This window comes from Triticum dicoccoides, chromosome 6A, assembly GCF_002162155.2.
Source record: "Triticum dicoccoides isolate Atlit2015 ecotype Zavitan chromosome 6A, WEW_v2.0, whole genome shotgun sequence".
Lineage (NCBI taxonomy): Eukaryota > Viridiplantae > Streptophyta > Magnoliopsida > Poales > Poaceae > Triticum > Triticum dicoccoides.
Genome location: NC_041390.1, coordinates 450,861,208 through 450,872,851, shown reverse-complemented (window position 1 = coordinate 450,872,851; position 11,644 = coordinate 450,861,208).

Here is an 11,644-nt window from a genome sequence, read left to right as displayed (position 1 = left end):
GTCATTTAGTAAATATTATTCAAAAGAGTATGGCGGCAAAAGACCGCGTACAAGGATATGTACATACGCATGTCTGTGCGTGAGGAGAAGTAGAGCCATCAAGAAAAGGCGACCACCTTATCACACTATTTATACAATCAAAGGTCTAAATAAAAGATAATGAGCTCGACTGTAGCAATAGAGTGAAGATCATGTGCTCTCAAGACATTGGAGCGTCCCAAATTTTCCATGGGATAGTAAGTAATAAAGAGCCTAGCCAAATGGTCAAGACTACTAGGTGGTGGAGCATGCCAAAAGTCATGGATGTTGGGGTGATGAGAGTAATAACCATATGTTGTCCGATTCTGCCGGATTAGAGGCAGGAGATGAAGAGGTGTGAGGTATCCTCTATGTGACAGAGATACCATGGGCATTCCTGGTTGGTGGTAATATGCTTGTGGGCGAGGTTGGCCCGAATGTTAAGGCGGTTGCGGAATAGAAGCCATGCAAACAACTTGACCCTGTTGGATACTTGTGTACCCCAAGTGATTCCCGCATTTGTGTCTTTTTCTGGTTCCCATGGAGTGAGGTTGTAGGCATGTTTGGTACATAAGTCACTGCTTCCGTTGAGGGAGTGGACATCATGTTCCTGTAAGGGCATGGGGATGGGGTTTTTTAACGTTAGAAAATCATTGCTCTGTATTTAGTCAACATATTCAGCCGTCTTATTAGGCCCAACTAATTCCTATGTTAGAAGATGTCACGTGAATATTTCTCTACGCGGACACATGTAAGCTCCCCCTCTATTGTTGACTCAGGCCTTACTTGGTACTTGGGACCTTGAAAATTGGCCACCAGCCTTATAAGTCCCCTCTCAGGGAGTGACTTTCCCCTTGGGTTGATCTAAAAAAGACTGGGACTAAGGTTATATGCCAATAAGGGGGCTTATATAAACTAGAGATACTTGACAAATGATCAAACATACCGTTGATGTGGTAGTTAGGGGGCGTATATGAGATCATTGTTGGTGGTAGACCAAGGAAGAAAAGTGATAGATGATCCATGATGAATTAGCCCCATCATTCCTCCAACTTGTACATTTCTATCTTCGTGGGGCCTTTCTCTTACATTGAATTTTTATTCCTACACCCTATTTTGAAGGAAATATGCCCTAGAGGCAATAATAAAGTTGTTATTTATATTTCCTTATATCATGATTAATGTTTATTATTCATGCTAGAATTGTATTAACCGGAAACTTAGTACATGTGTGAATACATAGACAAACAGAGTGTCCCTAATATGCCTCTACTTGACTAGCTCGTTAATCAATGATGGTTAAGTTTCCTAGCCATAGACATGTGTTGTCATTTGATGAACGGGATCACATCATTAGAGAATAATGTGATGGACAAGACCCATCTGTTAGCTTAGCACTATGATCGTTTAGTTTATTGCTATTGCTTTCTTCATGACTTATACATGTTCCTCAGACTATGAGATTATGCAACTCCCGAATACCAGATGAACACCTTGTGTGCTATCAAATCTCACAACGCAACTGGGTGATTATAAAGATGCTCTACAGGTGTCTTCGATGGTGTTTGTTGAGTTGGCATAGATCAAGATTAGGATTTGTTACTCCGTGTATCGGAGAGGTATCGCTGGGCCCTCTCGGTAATGCTCATCACTATAAGCCTTGCAAGCAATGCAACTAATGAGTTAGTTGCGGGATGATGCATTACGGAACAAGTAAAGAGACTTGCCGGTAACCAGATTGAACTAGGTATGATGGTACCGACGATCGAATCTCGGGCAAGAAACATACCGATGACAAAGGGAACAGCGTATGTTGTTATGCGGTTTGACCGATAAAGATCTTCGTAGAATATGTAGGAGCCAATATGAGCATCCAGGTTCTGCTATTGGTTATTGACCGGAGATGTGTCTCGGTCATGTCTACATAGTTCTCGAACCCGTAGGGTCCGCACGCTTAACGTTCGATGACGATTTATATTATGAGTTATGTGATTTGATGACCGAAGTTTGTTCGGAGACCCGGATGAGATCACAGACATGATGAGGAGTCTCGAAATGGTCGAGAGGTAAAGATTCATATATTTGAAGGCTATATTCGGACATCGGAAAGGTTCCGAGTGTTTCGGATATTTTTCGGAGAACCGGGGAGTTACGGGAATTCACCGGGGGAAGTATTGGGCTTTATTGGGCTTTAGTGGAAAGGAGAGAAGGGCCACAAGGGGAGGCAGCGCACCACCCATGGGCTGGTCTGAATTGGACTAGGAGGCGGCGGTGCCCCCCTCTTTCCTTCTCCCTCTCCCTCTCCTTCCTTCTTCTCCTACTTGGACTAGGAAAGGGGGAAACCTACTCCTACTAGGAGTAGGAATCCCCCCTTTGGTCGTGCCCCTTGAGGCTGGCCCTCCTCCTCCTTCCCTCCTTTATATACGGGGAGGGGGCACCCATAGACACACAAGTTGATTTCTAAGCCGTGTGCGACTCCACAGATTTCCACCTCGGTCATATTGTCGTAGTGCTTAGGCAAAGCCCTGCGTCGGTAACTTCATCATCACCGTCAACACCCTGTCGTGCTGACAAAACTCTCCCTCGGCCTCAGCCGGATCTAGAGTTCGAGGGACGTCACCGAGCTGAACGTGTGCAAATCATGGAGGTGTCGTGCGTTCGGTACTTGATCGGTTGGATCGCTAAGACGTTCAATTACATCAGCCGCATTACTCAACGCTTCCGCTTTCGATCTACGAGGGTACGTAGACACACTCTCCCCTCTCGTTGCTATGCATCTCCTAGATAGATCTTGCGTGATCGTAGGAATTTTTTTGAAATACTGCGTTCCCCAACAGTGGCTTCAGAGCCAGGTCTATGTGTAGATGTTATATGCACAAGTAGAACACAAAGGAGTTGTGGGCGTGGGTATATACATATTGCTTGCCATCACTAGTTGTTTGTTGATTCGGCGGTATTGTTGGATGAAGCGGCCCGGACTGACATTACATGACCGCGTTCATGAGACTGGTTCTACCGACGTGCTTTGCACATAGGTGGCTAGCGGGTGTCAGTTTCTCCAACTTTAGTTGAATCGGATTCAAGGAACAGGGGTCTTTCTGAAGATCAAAAAGAAATCACTATACCGTGTTGTGGTTTTTGATGCGTAGGTAAGAACGGTTCTTGCTAAGCCCGTAGCAGCCACGTAAAACTTGCAACAACAAAGTGGAGGACGTCTAACTTGTTTTTGCAGGGCATGTTGTGATGTGATATTGTCAAGGCATGATTATATAAATTGTTGTATGAGATGATCATGTTTTGTAACATAGTTATCGGCAACTGGCAGGAGCCGTATGGTTGTCGCTTTATTGTATGAATTGCAATCGCCATGTAGTCTCTTTACTTTATCACTAAGCGGTAGCAATAGTTGTGGAAGCAATAGTTGGCGAGACGACAACGATGCTACGATGGAGATCAAGGTGTCAAGCCGGTGACGATGGTGATCATGTTGGAAATATGCCCTAGAGGCAATAATAAATTGATTATTATTATATTTCCTTGTTCATGATAATCGTTTATTATCCATGCTATAATTGTATTGATAGGAAACTCAGATACATGTGTGGATACATAGACAACACCATGTCCCTAGTAAGCCTCTAGTTGACTAGCTCGTTGATCAATAGATGGTTACAGTTTCCTGACCATGGACATTGGATGTCGTTGATAACGGGATCACATCATTAGGAGAATGATGTGATGGACAAGACCCAATCCTAAGCCTAGCACAAGATCATGTAGTTCGTATGCTAAAGCTTTTCTAATGTCAAGTATCATTTCCTTAGACCATGAGATTGTGCAACTCCCGGATACCGTAGGAGTGCTTTGGGTGTGCCAAACGTCACAACGTAAATGGGTGGCTATAAAGGTACACTACGTGTATCTCTGAAAGTGTCTGTTGGGTTGGCACGAATCGAGATTGGGATTTTGTCACTCCGTGTAAACGGAGAGGTATTTCTGGGCCCACTCGGTAGGACATCATCATAATGTGCACAATGTGACCAAGGGGTTGATCACGGGATGATGTGTTACGGAACGAGTAAAGAGACTTGCCGGTAACGAGATTGAACAAGGTATCGGTATACCGACGATCGAATCTCGGGCAAGTACCATACCGCTAGACAAAGGGAATTGTATACGGGATTGATTGAGTCCTTGACATCGTGGTTCATCCGATGAGATCATCGTGGAACATGTGGGAGCCAACATGGGTATCCAGATCCCGCTGTTGGTTATTGACCGGAGAACATCTCGGTCATGACTACATGTCTCCCGAACCCGTAGGGTCTACACACTTAAGGTTCGATGACGCTAGGGTTATAAAGGAAGTTTGTATGTGGTTACCGAATGTTGTTCGGAGTCCCGGATGAGATCCCGGACGTCACGAGGAGTTCCGGAATGGTCCGGAGGTAAAGATTTATATATAGGAAGTCCTGTTTCGGCCATCGGGACAAGTTTCGGGGTCATCGGTATTGTACCGGGACCACCGGAAGGGTCCCGGGGGCCCACCGGGTGGGGCCACCTGCCCCGTGTTGGAAATATGCCCTAGAGGCAATAATAAATTGATTATTATTATATTTCCTTGTTCATGATAATCGTTTATTATCCATGCTAGAATTGTATTGATAGGAAACTCAGATACATGTGTGGATACATAGACAACACCATGTCCCTAGTAAGCCTCTAGTTGACTAGCTCGTTGATCAATAGATGGTTACGGTTTCCTGACCATGGACATTGGATGTCGTTGATAACAGGATCACATCATTAGGAGAATGATGTGATGGACAAGACCCAATCCTAAGCCTAGCACAAGATCATGTAGTTCGTATGCTAAAGCTTTTCTAATGTCAAGTATCATTTCCTTAGACCATGAGATTGTGCAACTCCCGGATACCGTAGGAGTGCTTTGGGTGTGCCAAACGTCACAACGTAACTGGGTGGCTATAAAGGTACACTACGGGTATCTTTGAAAGTGTCTGTTGGGTTGGCACGAATCGAGATTGGGATTTTGTCACTCCGTGTAAACGGAGAGGTATCTCTGGGCCCACTCGGTAGGACATCATCATAATGTGCACAATGTGACCAAGGGGTTGATCACGGGATGATGTGTTACGGAACGAGTAAAGAGACTTGCCGGTAACGAGATTGAACAAGGTATCGGTATACCGACGATCGAATCTCGGGCAAGTACCATACCGCTAGACAAAGGGAATTGTATACGGGATTGATTGAGTCCTTGACATCGTGGTTCATCCCATGAGATCATCGTGGAACATGTGGGAGCCAACATGGGTATCCAGATCCCGCTGTTGGTTATTGACCGGAGAACATCTCGGTCATGACTACATGTCTCCCGAACCCGTAGGGTCTACACACTTAAGGTTCGATGACGCTAGGGTTATAAAGGAAGCTTTTATGTGGTTACCGAATGTTGTTCAGAGTCCCGGATGAGATCTCGGACGTCATGAGGAGTTCCGGAATGGTCCGGAGGTAAAGATTTATATATAGGAAGTCCTGTTTCGGCCATCGGGACAAGTTTCGGGGTCATCGGTATTGTACCGGGACCACCGGAAGGGTCCCGGGGGCCCACCGGGTGGGGCCACCTGCCCCGGGGGGCCACATGGGCTGTAGGGGGTGCGCCTTGGCCTACATGGGCCAAGGGCACCAGCCCCTAGAGGCCCATGCGCCAAGATATAGGAAAAAGGGGAGAGTCCTAAAGGGGGAAGGCACCTCCGAGGTGCCTTGGGGAGGATGGACTCCTCCCCCCCTCTTAGCCGCACCCCTTTCTTGGAGGAAGGGGCAAGGCTGCGCCTCCCCCTTCTCCCCTGCCCCTATATATAGTGGAGGGGAGGGAGGGCATCCATACCTGAGCCCTTGGCGCCTCCCTCCCTCCCGTCACACCTCCTCCTCTCCCGTAGGTGCTTGGCGAAGCCCTGCAGGATTGCCATGCTCCTCCATCACCACCACGCCGTTGTGCTGCTGCTGGATGGAGTCTTCCTCAACCTCTCCCTCTCTCCTTGCTGGATCAAGGCGTCGGAGACATCGTCGAGCTGTACGTGTGTTAAACGCGGAGGTGCCGTCCGTTCGGCACTAGGATCATCGGTGATCTGAATCACGACGAGTACGCCTCCATCAACCCCGTTCACTTGAACGCTTCCGCTTAGCGATCTACAAGGGTATGTAGATGCACTCTCCTTCCCCTCGTTGCTAGTCTCTCCATAGATAGATCTTGGTGACACGTAGGAAAATTTTGAATTTCTGCTACGTTCCCCAACAGTGGCATCATGAGCTAGGTCTATTGCGTAGATTCTTTGCACGAGTAGAACACAAAGTAGTTGTGGGCGTCGATATTGTTCAATATGCTTGCCGTTACTAGTCTTATCTTGATTCGGCTGCATCGTGGGATGAAGCGGCCCAGACCAACCTTACACGTACGCTTACGTGAGACCGGTTCCACTGACAAACATGCACTAGTTGCATAAGGTGGCTGGCGGGTGTCTGTCTCTCCCACTTTAGTCGGATCGGATTCGATGAAAAGGGTCCTTATGAAGGGTAAATAGCAATTGGCATATCACGTTGTGGTTCATGCGTAGGTAAGAAACGTTCTTGCTAGAAACCCATAGCAGCCACGTAAAACATGCAAACAACAATTAGAGGACGTCTAACTTGTTTTTGCAGGGTATGCTATGTGATGTGATATGGCCAAAAAAAAGGATGTGATGAATGATATATGTGATGTATGAGATTGATCATGTTCTTGTAATAGGAATCACGACTTGCATGTCGATGAGTATGACAACCGGCAGGAGCCATAGGAGTTGTCTTTATTTATTTGTGACCTGCGTGTCAACTTAAACGTCATGTAATTACTTTACTTTATTGCTAACCGTTAGCCATAGTAGTAGAAGTAATAGTTGGCGAGGCAACTTCATGAAGACACGATGATGGAGATCATGATGATGGAGATCATGGTGTCATGCCGGTGACGATGATGATCATGGAGCCCCGAAGATGGAGATCAAAAGGAGCAAAGTGATGATGGCCATATCATGTCACTATTTGATTGCATGTGATGTTTATCATGTTTATACATCTTATTTGCTTAGAACGACGGTAGTAAATAAGATGATCCCTTACAACAATTTCAAGAAGTGTTCTCCCCTAACTGTGCACCATTGCGACAGTTCGTGTTTCGAAGCACCACGTGATGATCGGGTGTTAGATTCTAACGTTCACATACAACGGGTGTAAGACAGATTTACACACGCGAAACACTTAGGGTTAACTTGATGAGCCTAGCATGTACAGACATGGCCTCGGAACACAGAGACCGAAAGGTCGAACATGAGTCGTATAGAAGATACGATCAACATGAAGATGTTCACCGATGATGACTAGTCCGTCTCACGTGATGATCGGACACGGCCTAGTTTGACTCGGATCATGTAATCACTTAGATGACTAGAGGGATGTCTATCTGAGTGGGAGTTCATAAGATGAACTTAATTATCCTGAACATAGTCAAAAGGTTTTTGCAAATTATGTCGTAGCTCACGCTATAGTTCTACTGTTTAGATATGTTCCTAGAGAAAAATTAGTTGAAATTTGATAGTAGCAATTATGCGGACTAGGTCCGTAAACTGAGGATTGTCCTCATTGCTTCATAGAAGGCTTATGTCCTTAATGCACCGCTCAGTGTGCTGAGCCTCGAACGTTGTCTGTGGTTGTTGCGAACATCTGACATACATGTTTTGATAACTACGTGATAGTTCAGTTAAACGGTTTAGAGTTGAGGCACCAAAGACGTTTTTGAAACATCGCGAAACATATGAGATGTTTTGAGGGCTGAAATTGGGATTTCAGGCTCATGCCCATGTCAAGAGGTATAAGACCTCCGATGACTTTCTTAACCTGCAAACTAAGGAGAAAAGCTCAATTGTTGAGCTTGTGCTCAGATTGTCTGAGTACAACAATCATTTGAATCGAGTGGGAGTTGATCTTCCAGATAAGACAGTGATGGTTCTCCAAAGTCATTGCCACCAAGCTGTTAGAGCTTCGTGATGAACTATAACATATCAGGGATAGATATGATGATCCTTGAGGTATTCGCGATGTTTGACACCGCGAAAGTAGAAATCAAGAAGGAGCATCAATTGTTGATGGTTGGTGAAACCACTAGTTTCAAGAAGGGCAAGGGCAAGAAGGGATACTTCATGAAATGGCAAATCAGCTGTTGCTCTAGTGAAGAAACCCAAGGTAAAACCCAAACCCGAGACTAAGTGCTTCTGTAATAAGGGGAACAACCACTAAAGCAGAATTACCCTAGATACTTGGTAGATAAGAAGGCTGGCAAGGTCAATAGAAGTATATTGGATATATATTATGTTAATGTGTACTTTACTAGTACTCCTAGTAGCACCAGGGTATTAGATACCGGTTCGGTTGCTAAGTGTTAGTAACTCGAAATAAAAGCTACGGAATAAACGGAGACTAGCTAAAGGTGAGCTGACGATATGTGTTGGAAATGTTTCCAAGGTTGATGTGATCAAGCATCGCACGCTCCCTCTACCATCGAGATTTGGTGTTTGCGTTGAGCATAGACATGATTGGATTATGTCTATCGCAATACGGTTATTCATTTAAGGAGAATAATGGTTACTCTATTTATTTGAATAATACCTTCAATGGTCTTGCACCTAAAGGAATGGTTTATTGAATCTCGGTCGTAGTGATACACATTTTCATGCCAAAAAGGATATAAGATAGTAATGATTGTACCACTTACTTGTGGCACTGCCATGTAAGTCATATTGGTGTAAAACGCATGAAGAAGCTCCATGTTGATGGATCTTTGGACTCACTCGTTTTGAAAAGTTTGAGACATGCGAACCATGTCTATTGGTGTATACGCATGAAGAAACTCCATGCAGATGGATCATTTGGACTCACTTGATTTTGAATCACTTGAGATATGCAAATCATACCACATGGGCAAGATGACTAAAAAGCCTCATTTTCAGTAAAATGGAACAAGATAGCAACTTGTTGGAAGTAACACATCTTGATGTGTGCAGTCCAATGAGTGCTGAGGCATGCAGTGAATATCGTTATGTTCTTACTTCACAGATGATTCGAGTAGATGTTGAGTATATTTACTTGATAAAACACAAGTCTGAATTATTGAATGGTTCAAGTAATTTCAGAGTGAAGTAGAAGATCATTGTGACAAGAGGATAAAATGTCTATGATATGATCATAGAGATGAATATCTGAGTTACGAGCTTTGGCACGCAATTAAGACATTGTGGAAATTGTTTCACAATTAATACCGCCTGGAACACCATAGTGTGATGGTGTGTCCGAACATCATAGTTGCACCCTATTGGATATGGTGCGTACCTTGATGTCTCTTATCGAATTACCACTATCGTTCATGGGTTAGGCATTAGAGACAACCGCACTCACTTTAATAGGGCATCACGTTACTCCGTTGAGACGACACCATATGAATTATGGTTTAGAGAAACCTAAGTTGTTGTTTCTTAAAGGTTTGGGGCTGCGACGCTTATGTGAAAAAGTTTCAGGTTGATAAGCTTGAACCCAAAGCGGATAAAATGCATCTTCATAGGACACCCAAAACAGTTGGGTATACCTCCTAATTCAGATCCGAAAGCAATAGGGATTGTTTCTTGAATCGGGTCCTTTTTCGAGGAAAGGTTTCTCTCGAAAAGTTGAGTGGGAGGATGGTGGAGACTTGATGAGGTTATTGAACCGTCTCTTCAACTAGTGTGTGGCAGGGCACAGGAAGTTGTTCCTGTGGCACCTACACCAATTGAAGTGGAAGCTTATGATATTGATCATGAAACTTCGGATCAAGTCACTACCAAACCTCGTGGGATGACAAGGATGCGTACTACTTCAGAGTGGTACGTAATCCTGTCTTGGAAGTCATGTTGCTAGACAACAATGAACCTACGAGCTATGGAGAAGCGATGGTGGGCCCAGATTCCGATAAATGGCTCAAGGCCATAAAACCGGAGAGAGGATCCATGTATGAAAACAAAGTGTAGACTTTGGAAGAACTACTTGATGGTCGTAAGGCTGTTAGGTACATATGGATTTTGAAAGGAAGACAGACAATGATGGTAAGTGTCACCATTGAGAAAGCTCGACTTGTCGTTAAGATGTTTTTCGACAAGTTCAAGGAGTTGACTACGATGAGACTTTCTCACTCGTAGCGATGCTAAGAGTCTGTTGGAATTATATTAGCAATTACTGCATTATTTATGAAATCTTGCAGATAGGATGTCAAAACATTGTTTCCTCGACGATTCTTGAGGAAAGGTTGTATGTGATACAACCGGAAGGTTTTGTCTATCCTGAAATATGCTAATAAGTATGCAAAGCTCCAGCAATCCTTCTGAGGACTGGAGTGAGCATCTCGGAGTTGGAATGTATGCTTTGATGATGATCAAAGATTTTGGGTGTATACAAAGTTTATGAGAAACTTGTATTTCCAAAGAAGTGAGTGGGAGCACTATAGAATTTCTGATGAGTATATGTTGTTGACATATTAATGATCAGAAACGACGTAGAATTTCTGGAAAGCATATGGGGTTATTTGGAAAGTGTTTTCAATGGAAAACCTAGATTAAGCTACTTGAACATTGAGCATCAAGATCTATAAGGATAGATCAAAACGCTTAATAGTACTTTCAAATGAGCACATGCCTTGACGTGATCTTGAAGGTGTTCAAGATGGATCAGTCAAAGAAGGAGTTCTTGCCTGAGTTGTAAGGTATGAAGTTAAGACTTAAAGCTCGACCATGGCAGAATAGAGAGAAAGGAACGAAGGTCGTCCCCTATGCTTAAGACATAGGCTCTACAGTATGCTATGCTGTGTACCGCACCTGAAGTGTGCTTTACCATGAGTCAGTCAAGGGGTACAAGAGTGATCCAAGAATGGATCACAGGACAGCGGTCAAAGTTATCCTTAGTAACTAGTGGACTAAGGAATTTTCTCAATTATGGAGGTGGTAAAAGAGTTCGTCGTAAAGGGTTATGTCGATGCAAGCTTAACACCTATCCGGATAGCTCTGAGTAGAGATACCGGATACGTATAATGGAGCAACAATTTAGAATAGCTCCAAGTAGAACAGTTATTTGGAATAGCTCCAAATAGAACGTGGTAGCTGCATCTAGGAGATGACATAGAGATTTGTAAAGCACACACGGATCTGAAAGGTTCAGACCCGTTGACTATAACCTCTCTCACAAGCATAACATGATCAAACCCAGAACTCTTTGGGTGTTAGTCACATGGGGATGTGACCTTGAGTGTTAATCACATATCGATGTGAACTAGATTATTGACTCTAGTGCAAGTGGGAGACTGTTGGAAATATGCCCTAGAGGCAATAATAAATTGATTATTATTATATTTCCTTGTTCATGATAATCGTTTATTATCCATGCTATAATTGTATTGATAGGAAACTCAGATACATGTGTGGATACATAGACAACACCATGTCCCTAGTAAGCCTCTAGTTGACTAGCTCGTTGATCAATAGATGGTTACAGT